Genomic DNA, 6,000 nt, shown 5'->3' with positions numbered 1-6,000 from the left:
TTCAAGCGCCTTCAGAGGTTTACCGTGCGCGTAAGAAAATTATGAACAGCTGTTATCAGGTTAGAAAAAACCGGTTCTAATTGTGTTTGTTAACCGTTTCTTTCAGCTTCAATTTATTTTTCGCGCTTCATCCAGAAATAATATCGAAAAAAGCGAAAAAACAAGTGAAAAGAGATAAAAATTGCTTCAATTTCTGACGTCAAAGATGAAAGATTAGACCAATGATATCAAGGCAGTGTTCATTTTTGCGAAGCGAATTTATGAGCGAAGCAGTTTTGCTATATTGTGCACGTACCTTTAACATCTATCCCAAGCGAAAATTTGCTATATAAATCACATCTTCAAACCGATGATTTTATCAAAATGCACTTGAATGGTTTGCCTTAAAGCCACGAAGACTTTCTCGATTTGGTAGCTAGGACTGTGAAAAATGCCGTTTTAAAATGGTGTACCCTAGCAGTGAACAGAAAAAAAAATTACCGGAAGCCGAAACACGGACTTAGAATCTGAAGTTGGTCAGATTGTCGCGCGGGCGGCACGCATCTAAGCAATCTATCTAAGCAGTGGTTCTTAAGTTTTAAAGGTTTATTTTGCTGTTAAATGAAAAAAAAAATAGTTTGAACGGTGACAGAAAGGATCTTCATCATCCCTTGACTTTTAACAGCAAGTATCATATATCAAATAAGGTCAATCAATGAGAGGTTTTTGCAAGTCGCGCGGGCGGAAGGAGTGCTCTTTTAGTGAACGAAATTTATCTGGCACCCAGATGGTGAAATTTTCTTCCATCACGCTAAAGCTCTGAAGGTTGGGAAAATTTTCAACATCTGGAAGGCTTACATTACGGAATTTTGCGAGACTGCGTCAAGAATTTTGCAGCAGGAGGTCTGGTAACCCAGCCCTCCTTTTCGGGGGATTGGCGGGTCCAACTGAAATATTTCTACGTTTACGGGCACATCCAAAGGCCGACTATCATTCCTCTCCGATGGGAAATTGGCTCGCTCCCTTTAGAGCTTTAGCGTGGGCGGCCGCTAATCCGCCATCGGAATATCAGATAAGAACGAAACTTACCTTGCAAAATCAAGTGGATATTCTATGATAAAGAAGTACGGAGGTAATCAAATTTGTCGAATTTGTCAAGAATTAAATCAAAACTACCCAATAACCAACAAGCCATCTTTGTACATTTTTGTTTTATTTTTATGTTTTGATGATTTCGACAGACGATTCGTGATTTGAATAAAAATTTTCGATCATTCGACGAATATCGCTCAATTTTATTAAGGCACCATTTACACTACAATAACTAGAAGGAAATAAAGAGTGATGTGCGGGGCAGCGACGGGTGTTGTGCCGCCGTGGATTATGTGGTGTGTTTGGCATTAAGGCTTTTACAACCCTGTCTCTATAGCGGCTTTATTAGAGGGAGTTTTAGAGTGTCTCTTATTTTGCTAGCAACTTGCAAATTGAGGTGGAGTCTGGATCGCTTCACAACCCTTATACAATACGGCTAGTTTTTTGGAAAAAGTGACTTCGCAATGAATTTTCCTAACGACGGGCAACTCTGTGTGATGTAGGCCCGTCGTCATGCAAAAAGAACAAATTGCATAGCGAAAAAAGTCGGGTAGCCCACTTCGAAAAAGTAACCGGTAAAGGCCGGCGCAAATGAATCCAACATGAGGTCCACGTGACTTTTCGTCCAACATGTCGTCCAAAAACAAAAACCTTCAACTACTCAAAATGTAAACACCGAAGACAAAACCCACAAAACAAAAAGACAATACAAATTACAAAAAAAATCTACAATGGACATTCACAAGAAATCAATCAGGTTGAGTTGAAAAGGAAAATATGATGACATAGAAATCCATTAATGCAAAACTAGTGATCTAAAATGACTATACATAAGGAAGAAAGCAACTCAATATGAGTTAAGATGGAAGGAAGTAACTCAATATGAGTCAAAAAATACTTCAAGAAAACACATAATCTGTTCCTCAGTTTTCGACATACACAGGATTTCTTAAAATCCACGGAACCAGCCGAAGAAACTAAAATAACAATGAGCAAATAAGTATACTTTCTACTAGACAAAGTTGCCACACCTTTGACACGTTTCTGCCACAGCTGTAGAAAGTATACTAGAAGGAAAGGAACTGGGATTGGATTGCCACTATCCAACCCTATGGCTCTCACACACATTTTACAGTTCAAAGAAGAGGATGGAAAGAGTGGTAAAAAGAATGAGAATTAAAAAAAATTTGACAAGAACCAGGTTCGAAGCCCCGTACCCCCTTGACTGAGTGAATCTTGGGAGAGTTGAAATCTTGAAAATTCTGAAATATGACGGACAATCACCCTAGGAAGACTACAATCTAGGTTGAGTTCTCAGCACCCTGACGGTGCATTCTTTCAATAAAAACTTCAGCTTTAACTTTCAGGTCCTCGAAAAGTAACGTTGATCGAGCAATCCTGAGAAGTTCACCAACAAACGAAGAATAAAAGTGGCATTCGAACTATAGAAAAAGGAAAAGCGTTGCGCTTATCAAACAACTTGTAAATAAAAATCCCCTCTTTGATGGAAATAAAAGAAGCATGAGATCCAGAATGTTCAACTTTGAGTTCAAGTTCTTCTGGTAGATTTCTCCATACACAGATTGAAACAAGTTCATTGATAGCACACGAATCGTCAATGAATCTCTTTGTGAATTAAAATGGCGAGCTTTTAACCTCTTATCTTCCTCGATGAGCTTGCTTATGTACCGTTGTTCATATTGGTAGAGGAAAAACATTTTTTGACCAATATGCTTTATCATTTTTTGAAATATCGATGTATTTGCAATTACCAGCATCAAAAACAAAATCAATGACTTCTGAAAGTTCTTTAATCAGCTTGTCATGAGGAATCCTTGTTTATAATGTACTAAAATCAAAGGTCGAAATTGATTTAGCAATCTTCTTCTTATTGATTCGGTTAAGAGACTCAAAAACCGGCTAACAATTTTGAAGCACCCAAAACTTGTTGTAATGACTAAAAAACTTGGCTTCAGTATGAAAATGTTCAACCTGACGGTAAATCAAAACAATTTATACAGTTATATTCAAAATATGGACTTCAAGAATAGAAGCTCTATGATAAAATAGGGACATACGAAAATGGAATATCGACGAAATATTATTACTGTGTTTGGATTAACTCTTTTTTTAGATTGTGACTCAAATAAGACTATCATTTCCAGACGTTATTTCCCGATATATTGGATTATGTAAGGAAGACCTGAATACAGCCATGCAGAACAGGGATGTCTGGAGGGAAATGGTGAAAGCTGTGGTCTCGACTGCGGTCGAACCATGGTGATGATAATGACTAACTACTCTAACTTCACACAAAAAATTGACTAAAACTTCCCCTCACCCCAGTGAAAATCAAGAAAAGATTGATCACCCCACTCAATTTTTAGAAAATATCTTGCAACCCAGTGAATTTTAAACTTGTCGCAACCCACCGCACTGGGTTTTTAACACCCACTGGGGCACAGAGACAGGGGGTGGAGGAGGAGGCTCCCCTCGGTCTGAAGGACAAAGAAGTCTTTCACAGTTTTTTTAAATACTATTAAATTTTATCCCGAAATCTATTATTCGAAGGATCGTTTTTCGAACTTTGTACGAGCATACCAAACATTTCACAAACTTAGAAGTACTTTTTTGGAAATAAAATGATTCCAAAATGGGCAAAACAAGAAACAGTTGATCTATTTAACAAATAAAACACTGACCTTGGTTGTCTGGAAGGTTGATGATAAAAATAGGTTGACTAGACATTGTTGTTTTCTCAAGAACCAATGAATCACTGACAGCTATTCTTTTTCTGTTTGAAGTCTGATCATATGTTTTGGATTCTTTGCTCAAGTCAGAAAAATCTTCCTTTTTACAATACCAATCAAAACTTTGCATACGATGATGGCTGCATTAGAGTTCCCAAAATATCTGAAAGCTAACATTACCCATGAGAACCGATGGATTGAAGTTTTTGAGGAGGAGATAGCTGTTGTCTCGTCATCCTCACATCTGAAAGAGACAAGAAGTTATTTTGAATGTAAAGTCTATCTGAGACCTCAGAACTGATTGGGTGAGAAGCATGGCGTTCTAAATCTAGTGACGCAAATTTTGTGAAGGCTACAAGTTTAGACGATGCTATCGTCCGTTAGAGGGTCAGTAAATGCGGGAAAATTTATATGCGTAGAATTTACAGCCGCCATGGCAGTTTACAGGGAAAAATGGCGGTAAAGTTTGGAACAAACGGACGATACCAAACCGACTTTTAGGGAGACTAAAGATAACTCTTCTTTGGAGAAATATTTCTTTTGAATTTCCTTTTATGTTTTTTTTTTACACTGGAATTTAAGTGTAAAAAAGTACTTTGTAGAGATTTCCTAATTAATAATTCAAAGCAAAAATGGGGGAATTTGTGTTTTTTTTTGTCCTATTGATCAAAACATGTTGCCTTCGTTAACACAACTTTTAAAAAAAGATACAAACTATTTTTCTTTGCCAGACTATTCAGTACTTTGGAGTTATTCAGGATAATTGGTCATGTGGAAACACCTACCCTGAGTATCAGAGGTTGAGCTTTTAAAGAATATAATCAACCTCTGAAGACCAATAATATAAATCTTATCGCGCATGTGTTAATCTAATCACTGTAGAAAGAATCAAAGGTGAAGAGCGAATTTTATCATACTAATGTTTAGCAGAATGTATCAGTATGCAGTTTACTATTTACAAATTCCCCAGAAACCTCCAAGTGTAATTGAAATGAGTTTCTTTAAAAAAAAATCTTTTTTATGCTCCCCAACTGTGGCTGCGTTTAGACCAGCCTGGCATTTGTAATTGCTTGCAGTATTCTTTTGAATTCTATTGTTCCGCGCAATTGTTCGGTCTGTCAAATGCCTAATGATGCCAGCGTGTTGGCATTTCGTGGGCATTTGAAATGCCATTTTGAGCAAAGGAATCCCCTTTTCTGGCATTTCAAATAAAACAAGGGAACCAAAACAAAGAGAAAAAATGACATTTTTGATTTTTTAAAGTATTTGCACGTTTTTTATTCAGTTCTTTCTATAGATTGTAAAATTTGCAAGATTTGCCATAGCCTAGCCCTACGGCAAAAAGTTTCAGTCTTAATGACTGCAGTTTTTGAGAAATTCCATGCTTTTCATTGTTTGATCTGTCAAAGTTGAACTTGAGGGAATCACCTTTTCAGTAATGACTCTAAAAAGACGATTCCTTAAATGCAATGACAGAAAATACAATGGAAAAGCTATTAAAATCGAATCCCTCATGAGCAAATGCCAAATTACAAATGCCAGTTGGTCTAAACGCAGCCTGTATAACAGTAAACTATTAATTAGGGTAATGTTACTTCAATGGAATCGAAATAATAGAATCTCGATTGGTCGGCACAGGTCAATATATGATTTTGGCATGTGCTTTTCACGGTAACCTTTTCATGCTTCAAAGGGAAAAAGAGAAAGTGCCAAGCCTTCTTAAATTCGAAAACTCTTTTTCGTTCTTATTCAGATGATATATTGACGCTCTCTACTTTGACGAGTTCCCATTTCGATTAAATTGAAATCGCTTTTAAACTTCCTGAAAAAACTGTCATAATTAAAGGCTTATTATTTACTAAGCTCATATTGATGGTGAAGATTTCAAGTCCCAGCCTCTTATTTCATTTGAAGCACAAAAATGTATTTACGGGATATCTTCACACTCTTCGATATACTCCCGTGGTTGATAAAAAACTAATTAAAATACCCCTTAAAGATAAAGTTAGAGAACATCAACAATACCATCTTTATCATCCTAATAAGGGCTTTTGATACGCAAGCTAAACCACGTTTGCGACGACGGGAACCGTCTTGTTATATCTATTTATGGTTTTGTAGAGATTCTCTCAAAACCACAATCGTTGCCAATATCGCCAGAGAAATCTTTTCAATGTGT

The sequence above is a fragment of the Clytia hemisphaerica genome, unplaced genomic scaffold, assembly GCF_902728285.1.
Source record: "Clytia hemisphaerica strain Z4C2 unplaced genomic scaffold, Clytia hemisphaerica genome assembly, whole genome shotgun sequence".
NCBI lineage: Eukaryota > Metazoa > Cnidaria > Hydrozoa > Leptothecata > Clytiidae > Clytia > Clytia hemisphaerica.
This window is presented reverse-complemented; position numbering follows the sequence as displayed.